This window comes from Aedes aegypti, chromosome 3 (assembly GCF_002204515.2).
Source record: "Aedes aegypti strain LVP_AGWG chromosome 3, AaegL5.0 Primary Assembly, whole genome shotgun sequence".
NCBI classification, from domain to species: Eukaryota; Metazoa; Arthropoda; class Insecta; order Diptera; family Culicidae; genus Aedes; species Aedes aegypti.
Genome location: NC_035109.1, coordinates 244,076,244 through 244,099,238, shown reverse-complemented (window position 1 = coordinate 244,099,238; position 22,995 = coordinate 244,076,244). Strand labels below are relative to the sequence as shown.

Here is a 22,995-nt window from a genome sequence, read left to right as displayed (position 1 = left end):
CGTTATTGATATGCTGGGAGCGATGTCTTGGCGCGGGTTTTAATGGGTCTTTTTTCGGGTGTCTCGTGTCACAAGTGTGTGTATGTAACTATGGCTCCCTCTGCTGGAACCTCTGCGCAACAATGTGCACTGTTCACTGGTGGGTGCAGCGGAAATCTGGGAAACTGAAATGGCATTTTGATGACAGAGGAAAATGGTCTAATCTTGGTTTGGGGAGTTAATGGGTGATTTGTACAGTGTGCGTACATACGTTACAGCTGATTTGTTCTACTCGATTCGGTTGATATTCTGAGATGTATAAAGAAGAAATTGGTGTTTCACATACCTGTAAAGAAAGAAATCATTGAAACAAATTAGAAATTAGAAAACACAACTTTTTTTCTGAAAAGAGAAACAAAAATTTATAAAATTTTAATTTTTGAATTGGGTTCAGGCACTAAACCTTTTTAGAATTTCCAGAAAATCCAACCCAAATCCAATCCAAATCCAATCCAATCCAATCCAATCCAATCCAATCCAAATCCAATCCAAATCCAATCCAAATCCAATCCAAATCCAATCCAAATCCAATCCAAATCCAATCCAAATCCAATCCAAATCCAATCCAAATCCAATCCAAATCCAATCCAAATCCAATCCAAATCCAATCCAAATCCAATCCAAATCCAATCCAAATCCAATCCAAATCCAATCCAAATCCAATCCAAATCCAATCCAAATCCAATCCAAATCCAATCCAAATCCAATCCAAATCCAATCCAAATCCAATCCAAATCCAATCCAAATCCAATCCAAATCCAATCCAAATCCAATCCAAATCCAATCCAAATCCAATCCAAATCCAATCCAAATCCAATCCAAATCCAATCCAAATCCAATCCAAATCCAATCCAAATCCAATCCAAATCCAATCCAAATCCAATCCAAATCCAATCCAAATCCAATCCAAATCCAATCCAAATCCAATCCAAATCCAATCCAATCCAATCCAAATCCAATCCAAATCCAATCCAAATCCAATCCAAATCCAATCCAAATCCAATCCAAATCCAATCCAAATCCAATCCAAATCCAAATCCAATCCAAATCCAATCCAAATCCAATCCAAATCCAATCCAAATCCAATCCAAATCCAATCCAAATCCAATCCAAATCCAATCCAAATCCAATCCAAATCCAATCCAAATCCAATCCAAATCCAATCCAAATCCAATCCAAATCCAATCCAAATCCAATCCAAATCCAATCCAAATCCAATCCAAATCCAATCCAAATCCAATCCAAATCCAATCCAAATCCAATCCAAATCCAATCCAAATCCAATCCAAATCCAATCCAAATCCAATCCAAATCCAATCCAAATCCAATCCAAATCCAATCCAAATCCAATCCAAATCCAATCCAAATCCAATCCAAATCCAATCCAAATCCAATCCAAATCCAATCCAAATCCAATCCAAATCCAATCCAAATCCAATCCAAATCCAATCCAATCCAATCCAATCCAAAATCCAATCCAATCCAATCCAAATCCAATCCAAATCCAATCCAAATCCAATCAAATCCAATCCAAATCCAATCCAAATCCAATCCAAATCCAATCCAAATCCAATCCAAATCCAATCCAAATCCAATCCAATCCAATCCCAAATCCAATCCAAATCCAATCCAATCAATCCAATCCAATCCAATCCAATCCAAATCCAATCCAAATCCAATCCAAATCCAATCCAAATCCAATCCAAATCCAATCCAAATCCAATCCAAATCCAATCCAAATCCAATCCAAATCCAATCCAAATCCAATCCAAATCCAATCCAAATCCAATCCAATCCAAATCCAATCCAAATCCAATCCAAATCCAAGTCCAAGTCCAAGTCCAAGTCCAAGTCCAAGTCCAAGTCCAAGTCCAAGTCCAAGTCCAAGTCCAAGTCCAAGTCCAAGTCCAAGTCCAAGTCCAAGTCCAAGTCCAAGTCCAAGTCCAAGTCCAAGTCCAAGTCCAAGTCCAAGTCCAAGTCCAAGTCCAAGTCCAAGTCCAAGTCCAAGTCCAAGTCCAAGTCCAAGTCCAAGTCCAAGTCCAAGTCCAAGTCCAAGTCCAAGTCCAAGTCCAAGTCCAAGTCCAAGTCCAAGTCCAAGTCCAAGTCCAAGTCCAAGTCCAAGTCCAAGTCCAAGTCCAAGTCCAAGTCCAAGTCCAAGTCCAAGTCCAAGTCCAAGTCCAAGTCCAAGTCCAAGTCCAAGTCCAAGTCCAAGTCCAAATCCAATCCAAATCCAATCCAAATCCAATCCAAATCCAATCCAAATCCAATCCAAATCCAATCCAAATCCAATCCAAATCCAATCCAAATCCAATCCAAATCCAATCCAAATCCAATCCAAATCCAATCCAAATCCAATCCAAATCCAATCCAAATCCAATCCAAATCCAATCCAAATCCAATCCAAATCCAATCCAAATCCAATCCAAATCCAATCCAAATCCAATCCAAATCCAATCCAAATCCAATCCAAATCCAATCCAATCCAATCCAATCCAATCCAAATCCAAATCCAAATCCAAATCCAAATCCAAATCCAAATCCAATCCAAATCCAAATCCAAATCCAAATCCAAAACCAAATCCAAATCCAAATCCAAATCCAAATCCAAATCCAAATCCAAATCCAAATCCAAATCCAAATCCAAATCCAAATCCAAATCCAAATCCAAATCCAAATCCAAATCCAAATCCAAATCCAAATCCAAATCCAAATCCAAATCCAAATCAAATCAAATCAAATCAAATCAAATCCAAAGTCCAAGTCCAAGTCCCTAATGGATGATTTCAAACGAGTTGTCGTACACTGAGTAACAAAACTCCTTCCGCTGATTGTGGGCAGTGATGCTGATGCTCATCGCATCATCTGGAACAGCTCAGATATTATTTTGAGAAGCTCCTGTCTAATCGAATACTCATGTAGTAAAGGAATCCTAAATTTCTAAATTACGCTTGATTATAACCGCCTGACAATCCATAGCAATCAAATTCGGGAATATTAGCCACAGTAATAAGTCGTCAACATAAATACATAGTTATAAAAATCATACATTCAAATCTCGTACCATTGTTCGGTTGGTCATAAACATAAACTACCATTACTTCTCACCGACATTCCTGACCACATGGGCCGCCACCATTTGCAATAGCCACAAAGCAAACAACATACTCCGACTTATTTACGGCTGTTCTGGGAGAATATCGGCGTAAAATCACATTCTTCAGTCAACATGAGGTTATGAAATATTCCCGAAAAAAAACCTGGCCAGTAAGCGGATGAATTCGAGTGCCGCGTTGTAAGCCTAGTCGTCCCGTTACAAAGTCGATGGTGAAACAAAAAGTTTTATGACATAAATAAATACTCTAGCTCTGAAAAATGATATCGCACATGATGAATTATTCATGTCACTGGTTGGGCTCATTTTTTTCCAAACGATTTAAAAACTGTGTTGGGTCAGGATGGATTGATTGTCGCCTGCGAGGGATGATTCCGGTGAAATGATTCCGATGGGCACTCACGTGGCGTTGAATCGTGATACCGGATTGGCCTCATTTATCTGCGGATGGTACAGCATGATAGTAAAAAAGTTTGACGAGGCATTGCTCGATTGAATGTAAAGTGGCAAGGCCAGCATAATTGGCTATGGTTGTTCAATGTGTGGTATACACTTTTCAAGAAACACTTCAGCGATTGATTCGGTCTTGAGTTCTTCAACTCTATAACAAAACCAGTTTTTGGAAATTACAAAACTAATTGTTCGAACTATTGCTAGCTTTGGAGCACATAACTCATTGAATGACTCCCAAAATCTTCAACAAACTATCAGTCTACCGAACAATGACCAATTCTTCGATAAAGCCGACATACAGAACTAACTACGTCAAGAAGAGTGATCATTGTGTTCGTGACTATGATTTATGTTTTGTTAGCATTAGATCTACCGCACCTCTACGCATAATGAAAACCATATTGTCTGCAAAGCCACCGGGGATTTCTTATTTTTCTATGGTACCAAAGAAAAACCAAACGCGCTACAAAGCCAGCCATATGCATCATTCTTTCGGGTGACTTGTCGACAGTTTCCATTCAGAGAGCATAAGAAAGACACAAGGACGCAACAAGTCAGCCGCCACCGTTCGTTTGTCGTGTAATGGTAAACCGAAAATGCATTTGTACTAACAACAACGAAAAAATAAGCATAACAAAGCATATACGAAAAAGATTCCGACGACGACGACGAAAGCGGAAGCTCCCTTCCTTCGGAGTAAACACCTTGTAGCAAAAGTTGGGAAAGAAGAAAACAGGGATCGGATTTATGTCGGTTTGAGTATACACACGCGTTCCAACCACCTTATGGTTTCTCATACATGATGCAAAAGGTGCAGAATACCACCAGGCATGACGCATATCCGTGTTGCAATGCTCTCGCTCGCAGTTAGTAAGTCGGTACCTAAATGTGATTGCGCGTTCTCCATTTCGAAAGAAATCGCTACTTTTTAGCGGAGGAGTGCACCCAGTGAGATAGAGACAGGGAGCAGCAACCAGCGGGAATCCTAAGAGTGGCTGCCGTGCCTTAGGTGATTTATGAAGTTATTTCATGCCGTCGAAAGCTGCTTGCTTATTACACTGTGATTTATGTGGTTGTGAAACCAAGCTGGGCAAAATTTGTGAATGAACTATGATTGGATTGCCTAAAATCGATCAAAGAATTTAATTTCTAACGTGTTCAACAGATGCTTAACTGATTTGTCAATTTTGAGCAAAACTTTAAAGAACACACAACGTAAATGTGGTTTATCTCAATCAGCAAAACTTCAATGTGTCGCAATAAGTAGGAAAACACAATATTGGTACTCACCATATGGTAGCAAGATGAAGAAAAAGGGTTTCAAGTATCTATTTGGGACTCATTATGCTGCCAAGCGATGAATGTTTATGCGTTTGAGAACATATGGCCTTGAAACATATTGTTTGTTTGGTTTGGATCGCATACAAAGTTGCATAACAATCCAGAAAGCAAATCTACGAGGAAAGAGTTGAAGCTCTAAAATGTAATTTTAGCTAAAACCCGTTATTCACAAAGTCGAAGCTATTAACATTGTCGATTGGATACTGGCTCGAGACCTTCATGGAAATTTGTTGAAATGTTGAAAAAGCATAAAACCTCTATCACCCTGATATGGATCCCTTCTCATTGCTCAATACCGGGCAATGAGAAAGCGGACCCCACGGCTAAGGGAGGCTCTCAAGAAGATGATATTTGAGCGTCAAACGCGCATACTTTCAGTACATTCTCTCGTTGGAGCTTCGCTACATGGGATGACTCGCCTCCCACTGTATTGTACTTTTGAATAGTTTTTTGGAACAGGCTAAACTGTCTGGTCCATTTTTTTGGTCGGATTTGGACCAAGATTTGAGCTGGTTTGACACATGTTTGTTTACCAGTTCAGATTTTTTGTTTTGCTGAAAGAGCCAAGCTGAGGGGAAGCTTGATAGTCTACGAAGTGGAAAAGAGTGATTTAAGAAGAAAGGTGGGAACAATCCTCAAGAGATTCATACAGAGACATTTCCAGAAATCATCAGATTATTTCTCCGGAGAAGTCCGCCCAAAAACTCTCCAGGAGCTCTTCCAGGAATTCTGCCGAAGTTACTCCGATGTGTTTACCTGGATTTTCACCAGGAATTCCTCCTTCGATTTTTCCCAAGAATTTCTCTGGGGATTTCTTTCCGACATTCGTCCGGGGATTTGCTACAAGAATTACTCCGGAGCAGGGTTGAGAAAAAATCTGAAATTCACTCTACAGTAGCCAAACAAAGCCAATCACAGTCAGTGAAGCCAGTGAAACTCACGCCCATCGCCGCTGTAGGCAAAATGCCTTGAAAATAGCAAAACACCCGTTGCTAAGGGCAACCCAAAACTACTGTAGAAAAATGTTCTATTTCCCACTGCATTTCCCGCATTTAGAGCCTTCAATGACACTCATGATTCAGAAAATTCGTGCACCCAACATAAGCTACTTGATGAGATTCACGTTTTTGAACTACTGTACTGGGAGAACCACGTGATTTTCGCGAAAATTCAAGCCTACTACTATTACCATTCCCAGCACTGCTCCGGAGATTTTCTCCAGGAACCCCTTCGAGTATGTATTTTCTTTAGAAATTTCCCCGTAGATTTCATCCAGATATTCCTCCGTGGGGTTGCTCCAGGAATTCCTCTGGAGATTTTCTCCAAACATCTTTCCGCGGATTTCCTCTAGAAATTACTCCGGAAATTTCCTCTAGGAATTCCTCTAGGGATTTCGTACAGGAATTCCTTTGGAGATTTCAGGCATTTTCTCCCGAAATTCCTTCGGAGATTTTTTTTCAGAGAATTTATTCGGGGATTTCATACGAGAATGTTCATAAACATTTTATCCGGAAACTTCTTCGAGGATTTATTCGGAGATTTTTACCAGAGATGTCTCTGGGCATTTGCACCAAGAATTGCTCCACGGAATGTCGTCCAGGAATCCCTCCGGAAAATTGCTCCACGGAATGTCGTCCAGGAATCCCTCCGGAAAATTACTCCAGGCATTTCTCCGGTGATTTTCTCCAGAATTTCCTCCGAAGATTTTTCCCTACACAGCTAAAAATATGTTGTAAATTTAAGTTTATTTTCATGCACATATTTGGAGCATCAAAATAAACGTAAATTTCAACGAACAATCCATTATTTTTCAATTGAATTCACTTTAAACTTACACGATCATGTAATATTCAACCATTTTTAGTTGATAATTGAATGTATATTCATTTAAATTTACATGATACTGTAATATCACACGAATCTGATTTATTTTTACAGTAGACTTCAGTTTACATTACATTGAAAATTAAATATTTTTTTCTGTGTAGAACTCCTTCGGGGATTTCCTCTATTAATTCCTCAGAGGATTTCCAATAGAAATTCCCCCGGGGATATCGTTTAAAAATTCATTAAGAAATTCCTGCGCGGATTTTCTCCAGAAAATCAGGAATCAAAGAATTTATCAGGAGATTTCATCAGAAATTTCACTGAAGATTTGCTTCAGGAATTTCTGCGAAGATTTCCTCCAGAAGTTCGAGAATCTCTTCCAGTAATTTTTCCGGGGATTTTCTTCAGAAATTCCTCCGAGAATTTTCTTCGGGGATTTCCCACAGAGATTCCTCCGGGGATATCCCCCAAGAACTCCTCCGAGGGTTTTCTCTAGAAATTCCTCAGGAGATTTCGTCCAGGAATTTTTCTGAGGATTTTGTCCATAAATTCATTAAGAAATTGCTCCGAATATTTTCTCCAAAAAGTTCTTCGGGGATTTTTTAAAGATAATTTATCCCCCCATATTTCCTCCAGGAATTTCTACGGAGATTTCCTCCATGTATTCCTCCTGAGATTTCCTCCATGGATTCCTCCGGGAATATTCCCCAAGAACTCCTCCGAGGATTTTCTCTAATCGTTCCTCAAGGGATATCATACAGATATTTTTCCTGCGATTTCTTCCGGTGGTTTTATTAAAACAAATTTGCGTTGTTTTTTTTTTTATATGAATTCATACGGGGATTCCCAGAAATTTGCATTGGGTTTGCATCAGAAATTTCTGTAGGGATTTCGTTCAGAAATTCCTCCGAGAATTTCCTCCAGGAATTCCTCCGGGAATTTCATTATGGAATTCCTTTGGACGTTTTGAGCTTGAGCTTGAGCTTGAGCTTGATTGGCCGCCCGTGGATGCACTCCAGTATCGCCAGATCAGCTGCACTTACACAAGGAACCAACCGAATGACTGCTTGGGACTAACAGGCATCCTCAGTGTATAAGTGCTGGTGATCATCTATTTTCAGGCAACAATGGCACCTGCCACGTCAGAATGCAGACCAATGAGGGGAAGGGGGAGGAATTGATGATGCATTGAACTGACTCCCACGTAGACCGTATATTCCACTGCATCCACGTCAGTTCATGCGGGAGTGTATGGATTGGGGGAAAGGCATGGCATAGAGGTTTGCTTTTGTGGTTAGCAGACTGCCTATGTATCAGGCGTAAGAAAGGCGTGTGCGTGGAAGTAGGAAACGTTAGGGAAACGGTTTCTTGTCCGTCTCTGGTTCTAGCGTTTGCTATGAACGAATAGTATGAGTGGGATATATTTAGAATGGAAGATTGAAGCAAGTGAGAGATATACAACTACAAAGTACGAGGAAAGGGACGGGCCTGGGATTGAACCCATGACCTTCTGCATATGAAGCAGAAGCGGTAGCCATCAGACCACCCAACCCCGTCAATGGAAATCCTTTGGACGTTTTCTCCAGAAACTCTTTCGCGATTTTTTTCAGCGAATTCTTCCTGCAATTTCTTCCAGGAATTTCTCTGGGGATTTGCACCAGGAATTTCTCCGCGGATTTCCTGTGGAACTTCCTTCGGGGACTTACCCCAGCAATTCCTCCGGAGATTTTATTCAAAATTCTCCCGAAGATATTTTTCAACAATTACTCCGCGGAATTTCTCAACAATTCTCCTGGAATTTCAAAGGGGATTTACAATAAAAATTCCTCCGGGGATTACATTAAACAAAATCCTCCGGGGTTTTTCTCCAGGACTTCGTATGGGGATTTTTTTTTAGAGAATTCATCCGGGAATTTGCACTAGGAATTTCTCCACGGAATTTTGTCTTGGAATTTCTTCGGAAATTTGCTATGTAGGTTTAGTCCATGAAATTCTTCCGAGGATTTCCTTCACGAAGATCCGGAGATTTCTTCCCCAATACCATTTTTACTGAATAAGTGTTGAACAAAAGCAAAGATCAGCTGATTAAACTGTTACTCAGCAATTAGGGTAATTCGCCTGTTATTGAACAGTTCATTCCTTAACAACAATTAACGAGCAATCTAGCCGTTCAACAATTGGCGAATTACCCTAATGATACTCGAGACCAGCAACATCTCAGAGGATTTTCCCCAGAAACTCTTCCGGAGATTTCCTCCAGGAATTTCTCTGGAGATTTGATCCAGAAATTCTTTCGGGATTTTACTTCAGAGAATTTCTCCAAGAATTCCACTTAGAATTTCTCGAAAGATTTTTTCCGGAAATTTGCTCCAGCCGGAGATTTCCTTCAGAAATTCCTCTTGTGATTATTTTTTACAAAAATTCCTCCAGATTTCCTCCGGAGTTCCCCCGAAACCTCCTCTATGAACTTCCAGAGTCTCTCCAGGAATTCCTCAGGAGTTCATTCACGAATTCTTTTAGATTTTTTGCCGAAAGTTCCTTCTGAGCCCACCGGTATTTTCTTCAGAGTTCATCCGAGAATTCTACCAAAGTTACTACGGTAACCCCCTCGAAGCTACACTGGGAATTCCTTTGAATTTCCATCGTGGATTCTCCAGGAAATCTTTCCTCCAGCAATTCCTCTGATTTCCTCCATAAATTTCTCCGGGCTCCTTCAGGAATTTCTTTGGAGACCCTTCCGAATTTCACCGGAGTTTCTCTAAAAAATATTCCTCCGGTAATTTCTTCGAAGTGCTCAAAGAAATTCCTGCAAGAATTTATTAAGAGCTCCTCAAGGAATTTCTTCGGAGTTCCTTCGAGAATCCCTTCAGATTTTCTCCGGGAACATCTTCAGATTTCCTCCTAGATTCATCCTGAATTTTTTCCGGAATTTCTTCAGAAGTTCTTCACAATTCTAGTAATACCTCAGAAATCCTCCGGATTTCCACTAGGAATTCTTCACCAGTTTCTTCGAAAAATTCCCTACATTTCCTCCGAGAATTCCTCCAGAGTTCCTCAAAAATCCTCAAGAATTTCTCCGGGAATTTCCTCTAGATTACACCGGAATCCAGGTAATTCCACCGGAGCTCCTCTAGATTTTTTTTTAAGTTCATCTAGAAATTATTCCTTATTTCCTCGGACAATTTCTTAGAACTTCTTTTGAATTTCCACTAGGCATTTTTACAGAGTTCTTCCAGAAATTTATTTCGAGTTCCTGAAGAGGTTGCTTTGGACTTCATGCAGTAATTCCTGGATAGTACTTTCGGAGATTCATCGGGAATTCTTTCGAATGTCCTCCATAGTTTCTCCAGGAATTTCTCCGGAGTTCCTCAAGTAATAACACCGGAGTTCTACCAGAAAAGCCTCCGGAGTTCTTTCAGCAATGTATATGGATTTTCTCCAGGAACGCATCCAGAGTTTCTCCCAGAATTACTCCAGAATTCCTCCAAGAATTTCTTTGGAGTATTCCTATAGAATTCCTTCGGAAATTTCTACAGATTTCTTCCTGAAATTCCTTCAGAGTTCCTCCGGGAATTCTTTCGAAGCTTCATCGGTAATTCCTCCTGAGTTGATCCAGAAATTCCTCCGGAGTTCTTTCAGCAATTCTTCTGGTTGTTATCTAGCATTTCCACCGAAGTTCCACCAGCGCTTCACCGGGGATCTTTATGGATTTCCTTCGTAGTGGCTTTTGAATTTTTCCATGGTTCTTTAAGGAACTCCTCCGGAGTTTCAACAGGATTTTTTTTTCGTATTTCCCTCATGAATTCCTTCGCAATTCCACCAGCAATTCTCCCGGAGTTCCTTCGGCATTTTTTCCAGGAATTCTTTAAGAGTTCTTCCAGGGATTCCCTCAAACTTCCTCTGGGAAATCTTCCAAAGCTCTGCCGGGAATTCCTCTAGAGCTCGTTCGAGAATTCCTTCAGAGTCACTTCGGACATTCTTCCAAGAATTTCTTCGGAATTCCTCCAAGATTTGCTTCAAAGTTTCTTCGGGAATTCCCTTGATGTTTCTCTTACTTTTGGAGTTTTTCCAGAAATTCCTTCGGTGGTCCTCTAAAATTTCCAGGAATTCTTTCAAAACCTTTGCCAGGAATTCTTTCTGAGCCCCAGGTGTTCTTAAGGAAATTTCTTCATATATGCTCCGAAAATTTCTGCAGAGTTCCTCCGGGATGCCCTCTATAGTTTTTTCAAAAATTTCTCCGGAATTTCTCAAACAAATATTCAGCAATTCCTTCAGAAAATCCTTCGAATTCCCCCAGGAATTTCTCGAAGGTCCTCAAAGAATTTCTGCAGAGTTCCACATGGATTTTCTTTGGAGTTCCTCCGGGAATTCCTGTGAAGCTACATCGGTATTTCCTTCCAATTTCCGCCATTGTTCCTCCAGGAATTTTATAGTAATTTCTCCAGGAATTCTTCAGAGTTGCGGTTTGCTTTATTTTTACTGGCCTATTTAATTTTGACATTTTTGTATAAATTTGAGAGCATCAGCAGAAATCTGGTGTTGAAAATTAAACAAAATGAAACCTTAACAATATATCCACACAGTCCATGAAAGTATTTTTTTTACAAAAGCAACAGCAAAAATGTACCATTAAACTACTACACCCAGATAGTCCATTGAGTATGGCTAAACACTCAGGAACGATGGGCGTTGGGAGTTTGGAATGTGTACTTTATGCAATTGCTTGAAACTGCTCCAACACTAATTGAAAGCCAGACCAGTAGATGTGATTGCAACCGATTGTTGATGTTACTCATAACTTGGTGCCCCAAGCCACTGTACCATCAACATCTAATTGCAAATTAGATCTCAACTGATAGATGGTAAGATCTCCATTCGACATGACATTCATCACCAGATACTAATTTGTGAATTTTCACACCCTTTTCATCGAAACTATTTTCAAACTTGCTGGGAAACTGCTTTATCTGCTTTTCTGAAATCAGTATGAAGCTGTAACTCTCATTGAAGATTTTTTTATGTATCAAATATTGATACCACACGCGTGAAGTGCATTCGTTAAAGCATCACTTGTTGTACGGTGCCCATCAGATCGTCCTAATTAATATCGCAAATCTAATTAGCCCGAGCGCTTTGCCCCGCCCACTCCCATATTGATGAACACGAACGCACACGACGTGAATTGAATTATATCACCGGAACCGGATAGGTTTTTCGGAGTCCCAATCATGACGAGGAAATGCGGTTTTGGGAAGCTGGTTTGCCGGTTCTGGTCACTCTATGTGGTTGGGCGTCATTTAATAACTTCAATTGATCAATTTCCTGTTTTTGATTACGGTTATCACATATTAATAAAAGCAATAATAATTTTGCGAGCTTCGCACGCTTTCAGTTCGCCACGACGAGCGATGATGCGTTGTTTGGCTTCGCGATGATTGATTTGTTCGAGGGGTACCTGGGCCAAAACGCATCTTGTCAAATTTTTAGCAAATAATATAAAGCAGCTACAACTGAAACTTATTTGATACCTGGATTTAAAGACAAAAGAGATCCAACCTTTTTTATTTATCGAAATTATCGATTAGATGGAGCATGTGGTAGAGTTACTATCATTATTCATAGGCGCATAGAAAATCAGCTTTTTTCATCATTTGAAACCAATATTTTTGAAACTTTGAGTGTTTCTGTTGAAACAGCTTGGTAAATATAATTTCATAGCTGCCTATTTGCCTTTTGAATGCATTGGCCAGCAAATTCATTTTATTACTTAATAACTAATTGCAAACAAATCTCATAAACTGATTATGCAGTTTGAATACGCACACAAATTTGATTTAGGACTACCCAGTTCAATTGAAACTCAAATTACTCAGGATTTCGAAAGCATTCTCAATCAAAAAAACGTTTTCGAAAATTTCTGGGAGACTGATTTGGAAGAAGTGAGAACTTTTATTAAATATATGAAAGCCTCTGACAATGATAGAATTTTCTACATCCCCATCAAGAAACTTCCAGAGAGTAGCTTGTCATTTTTGGTTGATATATTTAACAGATGTTTGCAGTTGGCATATTTTCCTGACAAATGGAAAAATCCCAAAGTTGTACCAATTTTAAAACCAGGCAAAAATCCTGCAAAAGCTTCTAGCTATCGTCCAATCAGTTTGCTTTCCTCAGTCAGTAAACTTTTTGAAAGGGTCATTTTGAACAGAATGATGGGCCACATCAACAAAAATTTAATTTTTGCCAATGAACAGTTCGGATTCCGACTTGGACATTCGACCACTCATCAACTTTTACGTGTAATAAATTTGGTTCGTTCCGACAAATATAAAGGTTCTTCTACTGGTCTTGCTATTCTAGACTTAGAATGATCATTCGACAGTGTTTGGTATGGAGGCATGATTGTAAAATTAAAAAAACTTGAATTTTCCAACACACATTGCTAGAATAATCCAATGTTATCTGTCAAATCGTACACTTCTGGTTAATTATTCCAGGTGGTTAATTATAACTGGTGCATTTTACCCCAAGTCCCCCTATGTGTGTCTTATCGCTTGGGAAGGTCCTCGCCGCGGTTCAATTCAGGTTGGGGTCACACGCCGCGGCTCAGAGGATGAAGGACAGCTCTGTGAGGGATTTCAGGGTAATACAGATCATGGAGTTGGCAGGGTGGGGTGCATCAATTGGCGTGAGGTAATAGGGATCGATTTTAATCCGCGAATGTGCGGTTTCTGTCCTTGTTGTTGTTTGGTTTACCAGGATGAAAAATATTGCTATTTTCAATAATCCATCAACTGTTTCTCGTATCTGCATTTGTTTATCGTTCTATTATAGCACTATTCGGGCTTTCAGTTGACTGTTATTTTAATGAAGTGAGTATATATGTATGACCCTGAAAAACAATGACCTACAGACAATCCTCCATGAGACAATATCTCACGGGACCATCGACTCATAGAAATATCGAGTAATGGAAAATAAATACTTTGGAATATTTGGATATTTGAGGGACCATCATAGTTACCAAAAATTGACCACATTTGACGACACCTTTTGCATAACAAGCAGACTCTTCGATTTGTTGTTTTGTAATATTGAAAGATTTAATAAAACATATTTGAAACATTCCCTGCAGTATTTTTGGTGATACCACTAGCGCAATCGTCAAGTGTGATTAACAAATTCTGGCGCAATATCTGAAACAAATCCCAAGAATTATTTCTGAAAATATTTCTGCGAGAAATATTCTGGAATAGATTGTTGTAGTAATCACATTGGGATTGACTAGAGGAATATTTAATTTATATCTAGGAAGAATTCAGAAAAAATATCTAAGGAACTCTTAAAGGAGTATTTCAGATAATATACTCTGATAACTTTAATCCAGGAATTTTTGAAGTATTTTGGCAACTTCTTAGGGGAAACCCAAACAAAATTCTTGAAGAGTGAACAAAACTTCTTGGAAAAATCCATTATGTTCTTGAATTTTTATCTATCCTTATTAAGCATAGTTCATCTCTAATTTCCTGAATCTCCATAGGATTTCCTTGCATAATGCTTTGTCGATTTCAAGAGTTGCCCTAGAATTACTTGAGAAAGACTATTATTGGATTTATTTTATACTAGTGGTCATGGCAAACTTCGTCTGTTGTTAAAAGTCATGTATCCCCCATACAAAATGACAAATTAAGTAGATGAAAAAAACGAATTTAGTACTATACCATTTAATTCCTCTAGAGTTTGTATCCTTTGACAAATACGCGTATTTCGACCTCAACTGTAAGGCCGTCTTCAGTGTCGTGTACTAGACTCGACAAATTAGTTTTCTCCCTTTTTCCGTTTCTTACGAAGACTGGAAACGTCTTTCTTCTCATACTATCACGTTGCATCCCATGTGGAGTGCAACTATGAGAATTGTGATTGATGATGAATTTGAGCGGAATCGGCTTTGCAGTCTTAAATTAGAAGAACACATTTTTGCGAATTTTAGCTACTTTCAGCACAAACAGGTTTTGGTTAATCAATATAGATTAATCGAAAAAGTTTCAGATTTATTAACCGTTTGATATGTCCGACCAAAAATCAAATTTGACCGTCATAGGATACCCATTAGTCAAAACAACGAACAAACATACTTTTTCCCCTGATGAAGACACTGAACCCTGGTGTCGAAACGTCGGACAAAATTGAATAGTTTGGTCTACTAAGCCGGGACAATCCGATCGGATTGATTTTGTGTAATGCTTTTTTCTCATGTAATTTCAAGACATAAATACATAAATCAAGAATGTCTCAGGAAACTTTGAAAAATCTCAGGGTGCAGGGTTTCCCAATCAGTGGTCAGTGGTCCCAATCAGTGGAGACCGCGACAACTTTCCAAGAGATCCGCGAAGTCATTTATGAATAAATGTTGTTTTTCATGTTTCATTTATGTAAGAAACCTTTTACTTCGCTTGCTTTACAAAAAAAACATTATTAAAAGTTCAATATTTTCAACAGTTTAAAATTATAAATACGCAAAATACTTGCATTTTAGAACTTTACCGATTCTAAAGAAATCCTCGGGAATATCTGACTAAATCTTGTGATAACATTTGGTGATGATTCTTCACAAGTTCTTGAGAATATCTTTGACAAATTGTTGACGGAAGTTGATATGTTTCAATCTACCTGGCATGCAATATATTTATTCAATTTTGGTAAGACCCCTTATTGGATTTCCTTATCAGCCCCTCAGAAAAATGTTTGGTAGACTCTTGGGTACTTTATTAGTAGACCTATTGCACTCTAGAGAATCATTACCTTAATTATTACAATATCTGTGGTGTATTAAAGACGTGACTTTTGTTTGTGTCTGCATAGGATATAAGTTCTAAATATGAGATATATGAGATCTTTTCATAAACTTTGATGAAGAAAACGCATTCTTATGGGTCCGTGGGATACTTAAAAAAATACAAAGGGAGCCGCCACTTCAGAAAGGTTGGGAATCACTGAGCTAGTGAAAAAAAATCAGTCGTATCTATCCAAATGACATGCGAACTGAGTTGGTCTGTGGGTGTAAACTGGGAAATATGTTGAAAATGTCATAGTCGGTGTAAAATATATTGGTTACCCTATTACTGTAAAAGCCAAATACACCTCAAAGCATCCTTATGATAGTTCTAAAACGCCCTTATTTTATTTATTTTTTTATTGCAATGAAATTTCGGCCAAAAATTACAATTTTCACGTGTAAAATCAACTTTTTAAATCTCAATTGATTTATGTAATATTTGGAGTGAGAGCCTCTTGTTTGAACAGCATTCGAACAACCATGGCAATAGACACATTTTTTTGAATTGAGCTGGAAAACTTAAAAAGAAACGTTTGCCTAGCTTTACTCTATCGTTTTTCTTGGTTGATGAATGAATTTGAGGAATCTCTTACTTTGGTCGTTTTGCAAGAGATCATTAGAATTGAGGTTCAGGTTTTTCATATTTTAAATATTTTTAATTTTTGACCTATAAAAACTTGTGTACTGTTCAGTTTTGTTATATTCTTCATTAGGGTATTTTCCACTAAAGTTTTTTCGGCAAAAAAATAACTTTTGTTATTTAGATAAGTCTCGTTAAAGGAAATAGATAAAATCTTTGAAAAAGGTCTCCAACAATTGAAAGATTCAGTTTTCTTCTTCATTTTCATTAAGGGCCGTCCATTAATTACGTAAGGGGTTATGTGGGGAGGGGGTCTGAAATTTTTTACCAGCGATTCAATTTGTATTTTATTTTCAAACAAAAAAAATGTTTTTAAAACCCCGAATATTGTCTTATATAATTAATAAACAGTCCCTTACTTGGACTGTGGAAATCCAAGAAGATCATTTATTTGACTTTTGATCTCTTTATGTTATACCATCAATTGAGAGACCTTTTTAAAATGATCTTGAACAAACGTTCATTCTGTCTTCATAAGTGAAATATTTGATCTCTTAGCTAAATCGAGCAAACTAGGAAAAACTAGTCACAATTGGCAGCATATGTTGCTTCCTTACAAGCATCGAGCCTGCTTCGATTTGTTGTTCGGAAAATTTGTAAAATTGGGAAAAATATTTTTGAAACTGTCCCTACAGCAATTTTTGCAAGCAATCGCTGTGTGATTTGAAGGAGAAGTCCTTAACACATGTTTGCGTAATTTAAGAAAAAAAATCCTGTAAAGTCCATTTGCTTAGCTCCAGGCTTAGTTCGTCTCAAATCTCCCGAATCTTCTACGGATTTCCTTGCATAATGCTTTGTCTAGTTCATGAGCCTTCCTTAAAATAACTGTTATTGGATTTATTTATGTAATGTTTTTTGCATGGGCAAGACATAAATCAAGAAATTTCTTAGGAAACTTAAAAAAACTCTAGCTAACAAAATAATTTAAAAAAACAGAAATTGAGTAAATTTTGAAAAAAAAACCCAAATAATGCTCAGAAAAGTTTTTTTTTTTGCATCATGACATAAATCAAGAAATAAATCAAGAATTTCTGAGGGAACATTGAAAAAGATCGAACTATTGTACATTCTGAATAAATTTCAAAAAAAAATCCTGAAAAAAAAGCTTCAAAATTTTTCGGATTAATGTTTAAGCGAAAATTAAAAAAGGTAAGTTACTCAGTTACATTCTTAATACAAATTTTATTCTCGAAATAAAAATGAATTCTGAAACACCTGACTAGTTGTAAACTCTTTCCATATGTTTTAAAACAATTCATTGATGTTTTGAAAATCGAAGACTGATCTGGTTATGAGTCGTGTTGTTTTATAGCAGGGCTCCCCAAACGATGGTCTGCGGACCGTGACGACTTTTCAATGGGTCAGTGAAGCCATTAAGTATCGTTTTTCTTGGTTGATGAATAAATGTGAGGAATCTTTTACTTCAGTCGTTTTGCACGAGATTATTAAAAGTGTGATTCAGGGTTTACATGCCATAAATGAAGTTAGTTGTCCTATCTTTTGTTTGTAGTTCAATAAAATACTTGTTGTGCCATTATTTCAATAACACTGCGGAACACGTTTTTGTCTCCAGCACCAAAATACCGCTATTCACTTAATTAAGGGTTGCTGAATCCATTGCCGTTTTCAGAAATATCATAGCACGTTTAGTTTTTGAGATATCGACTGTTGAAAATGCAAAAAATGACTATTTCAGCCAACTTGCATGCAAGTTTGCCAGCTTGTAAGGTAATATATTGGCTTAATTTGCCACAGAATTCAAACTTTATGTGTATAACAATACTTATCATTAAAGTTTGTAATACTTTCGATGCGGAAAAGTTATTTTTTGATGGTTTAGAGAATTGTTGTATTTTGCCATATAGAAGAAACGAAGAATTTTGTATGGAGACTGCAAGAATGTTGAAAAAATCGATTTAATCGAAATTTAATCGCGCAATTTCAATCAAATTATGTCTGAAATGAAAGTTCAAGTTCTATTTTGCATGTTTGGTGGATTAGATTACAAAAAAATTTGATAAATTGTACTTTAAATTTTATGTAAACATTAACAAAACCAGTGTTTTATACAACTTTGGCGACCTGTAGCTAAAAATTGTGACGTGCTGGAACATTTCTGAGAATGGCACCAGATTCAGCAACCCCAAATCTACTAGAGACACATAATTTGATCCTTGAGACACGCAAAAATGTCATTTTTGTTACGCTGTGTAATAGATAACAAGTATAATTTTACCTAACCGGTTTTAATGGATTTTGTTTTTCATAGCGAACTTGAAAATTGTATCTACCTATAGGAAATTCTTGTAATGTTTTGGCTTAATTCTTGACAGATTTTACTAGCTGGCAAGATCATCGAAGAAATTCTTAGAAGTTCTTTGGCTGACTATTGACGGGATTGAAGTGATCTTTGAAAGATTTGAGCGAAACATCTTGACGGGTAACTGACAATGTTTTTAAAGAGTCCCTGGAGAATTTCATAACGATTTTTTCTAACTGCACCTAAAATTCTCATTAGCAAGTTTCTTAAAACATTTCAAACAGCTTGCAAAATTGATACTTGGTGGATTTCTAATCTATCGTTAAAAAAATCCTGGGAATATCTTCGACAAATCGGAAGACTTGAATGAACTTTCAAGAACACCCATTTTCAGAGCTCTGCGAAATGTTTGTAGAACTTCAAAGATGGTCACAAATTCAAAAAGGTTGGGAACCACTGTTCTACTGTTGTGAACAAACTCGGATTGAATCAGTGAATCGATTCGGCTATATCATTCTTTTTAAATAAAACTTGTCTATTGCTTACAATGTTCTTCTTCTTCATGGCATTACGTCCCCACAGAAATAGAGCCTGTTTCTCTGCTTAGTATTGAGTGGGAATTTGCACAGTTATTCACTGAGAGGTTTCTTTGCTAAATTGCCATTTTCGACATATGGTGATGATCACGTTATGTGTTAGAAAGCAACCCATCTCGATTAAAATATAATATAGAACATTCATATCTTCATCAAATTTATCTGTAGTAACAAATGTCACAACTTTGCTGAAGACACCAATTATTTATCTTGAAAATGGGATAAATCCCACTCTGTCTCGACATATCATAGAATTTGAACTGTCAAAAGATAACGCTTGTCATACTGGCCATTTTTGCTAAATACGTCATTCATCTTCCTTTTTGTTCCAAGTTGCTTTTAATTAGGCTGCCTAAATTAGTATTAATAAGTATGATAATAGTGTTTTAAACCACTGAGCGATTGTTCGTTTTGGAACATTCTCCCATACGCCTGCATATTGAATAAACTCATCATAAATTATAACTGATTTTCTGTAACATCACTTTTCAAAGATCATGTTTGTTCAATATCGCACATAAGCTAATATCATAGCTTGTTATCTTATTTTTCCCCACCCTACAAACATTATTGCTCTCCAGATCTAGACTGGTCTCTTTTCGGCTAACTACCTCTTCTATCCTATCCTACACAGCACAAAAGAACGATATGCTGTCGGAAGCACATAGCAGAAGCGGTCCGAATGATGTTTGTTTGAGTCGGATTTCGATTACTACATCGTCCAAATGTGTATAGGTTTTTAAATGTAAAATCCTTTTCATATTCTTTTAATTGACGAATTTTATTTTTCATAGTTGCAAAACGTCCAATCTCATGATGATGCAAACATTTGTTTTGCTCCCAAATTCAAAAGATATAATAAAGCAACTATCCGTACAAAATACGCTTCCCATGGTGCAGCATTGTAAGCCACTCCCCTCCATCGGTGGCCGTGTGGCCTAATGGAGAAGGCGTCGGACTTCGGATCCGAAGATTGCAGGTTCGAGTCCTGTCACGGTCGCAACGTAACTTTTTTTTGACTTCATCACGCACCCCGTTCTAGTGTCATTTAACAATCTATTCTTCACTCAAATATAAAGCAACAAGTTTCAATCATGCTTCGTTTTTGTCTTTCTCGTGTGCAAAATGAGCTAACAACAAACTCGCAAAAAAATGCGTTTGAATTAATCGTTTTTCCCGAGCCGAAGGTTAACCATTCGAACACGTCATCAAATGAGTAGAATTCAAATCAAAGGACAGAATTTGAAATATTTTATACACAGATGCTAAATATCATCGAGACAAACGGCCAAATTGGATTGTATTACAAATCGCTACACAAGTGTCAGGAACCTTTCAACTTGCCCATTTCGACTGTGGTGCCGAACAGGCAAAGAAGAATGTGAAACATATCCGGACTTTGGACGCGACTGAAGCAGACGCTCAGACCGTGTATGAAGACTACAGTCAAGAACACTATGTATATGATTACTGTTACCGAGCACGAGGCCCTTAATGTCTGACGACTGCTTCTTCTGCTGGTCGTTCTATCGTTTCGTCAACAACTTCTTTTAACAGTTTTTAGTTTGACTTCGCTCAATTCGTTGGCCTCGTTGACTTCCCTGCGCTGGTTGGATGTTTAAATGGGCAATGAGCATGCATAACGAGAGGCGGGTGTCTTCATGCGGCGAATGGGAACCCGAGCACAGCTTGAGATCATATTGAAAACTTATTTTGATGTTGTGATGTCGCGAATTTCGATAACTCAGTTTGCTGTCATTTTGGTCGTTTTAACGGTTAAAATATCAAAACTGAGAGTAGAAAAATGTTCCCATGAAATCAAATTGAAAACTTGTTTTGCTATCAGTTACAGCAAATTGAAAACTGTTTCTGCTATCATGGAGGGCAAATTGAGAACTCATTGAAATGTACATATTTTTTAATGATATTGAAACGAGTCTGTGACAAAATCAATGCTTCATATTTATATTCTCATAGTGTTTATACATGCAGCACGAATAAATTTATAATTAAACAAATTGAGAACATTACCAAAAATTTAAAATGATAGCAGAACGGAAACCAAATATATCGAATATTTCAATGATAAATTGATATCAAATTATGATATCAACTTGATGCTGAAAACAGAATATGTTTTCGACTTGTTTTCTTTTTGATGTTGGACTTTGCTCGGGAAGTGTGTGTAGGGCATAATGGCACATTATGGAAATGTGAATGGAACTGACTGTGGAAGGGGAATTTTGAAACAGCAAACAAAAAAACAATGAGACCCTGCAAATTTTGTTTTATCAAGTGTTGATTATCATACATTAAGAGATAAAAAATCATATATATATATATATATATATATATATATATATATATATATATATATATATATATATATATATATATATATATATATATATATATATATATATATATATATATATATATATATATATATATTGAAAATTGAACGACGCATGTGTCTTAGATAAAAATTAATTAAGCATTCATGGCAGATTCGTAAATAGTTCATGGTTCGTCAAAATAAGGAAATTTTCCAAAAATAATCCTTAATCCCGTATCTATTTCTAAATATTTATGCAAAAACTAATACACCTCAAAACATCTTCAGGATAGACCTGAAGAGGTCCTTACAGGTGGTGGTAGATCATTTGGCATAAAGTCATTTGACATAATGGTTGTTTGGCATAATAGTCGTTTGACATGAGTCTGAAACCAAGGATTACTTGAGATGACATTCGTTTTCACTTTTCGTTTGTATTCCGCTGAAAACTCTACTGTATTAGATAATGTTCCGATTTTGTCAGTCGGAAACCGGAAAAGAGCTAACATCGAAAAAAAAATCTGACTAGTTTTAAGTTTCCATTATTTCAATTACTTAGTTTTATAATTTTGTTTTCTATGTATTATAATCCAAGGTAACATTGATCAGCTTTTTAATAATCATTAAAAAATTCAAATTTCAAAATTACGATCTTTTGATTATTGTATAAACGTGGCCAAAGTTAATTGACTTAATGCAACCAATATTTCCAATAAAGGCGTGTTTGCTCTGATTAAAATAAATATAAATGTTAGGCTGACAAAATCGAGTCAAAAAGGGGGCCAAAACGGGGGCAGATAAATTCGGGGGTAGACAAAATCGGGTCATTACTAACCAACACAGTAAGTTCTTTCGAAATATTCTGTGACAACGATTTTATTTATTACACTGTTAATTTAAGTTTAAATAAATTTCACCTTCTTCTATACATAGGCTGTTCTTTGAAGTTATATTGTTCAGATAATTATTGGTTTTGAAGCTGAAATTGCAATTCCTATTAAAATAAGGGTGACAAACCAATACAATAAACAAACACTTTTTCCCTTCCTTCAAAAAATAGGCGGTTGACATTTCCAAAATTATTTTTTTTTATTGAATCGTTCAAAAATAATGCCACAAAAATTCACTTAAAAATGTGTTTTTCGTTCAAATTATACAGTGAAGATATTTTGGAAAAAACAGTTTCAATATTTTGCATATAATTTCCATTTTTTTTGCCTTCAAGCTTGTCTTCATCAGTGTTACGTACTTTTATCTACTTATGCTTTTAAATAAACACTGAAAACCTATTCCTGTATATTTCAGTCATACATAAACTTGCTTTCTTGACAACCACTCCTGATCATTTAATAAAAAAAATGAAATACTGAGTAGAGACTCAGGATTTCAGTTTTTATTTTATTTTGATGTGACTGTTTTTTTTTTTCAGTTTGCTTAGGTAAAAACACAACCTAAATTGCGTCCGGCATTTTTCGTCACTGCCTTGTCTCAAGCACAAGAATTAGTTAGAAAACTTTGCTATGTGCTCGGAGGTGCCAATCTCGGTAAAAAAAACT

General features: G+C 37.0%; 1 protein-coding gene and 1 non-coding gene across 2 annotated transcripts in view; one reads left to right on the top strand and one right to left on the bottom strand.

Annotated features, from left to right (window-relative positions):
• Positions 1-22,995, bottom strand: part of LOC5566602 (matrix metalloproteinase-2) — a 269,084-nt gene that overhangs the window by 78,663 nt on the left and 167,426 nt on the right. The window lies entirely within an intron of this gene.
• On the top strand, positions 20,032-20,104 carry Trnar-ucg. The gene has a single exon. It is a non-coding gene; the product is annotated as a tRNA-Arg (tRNA).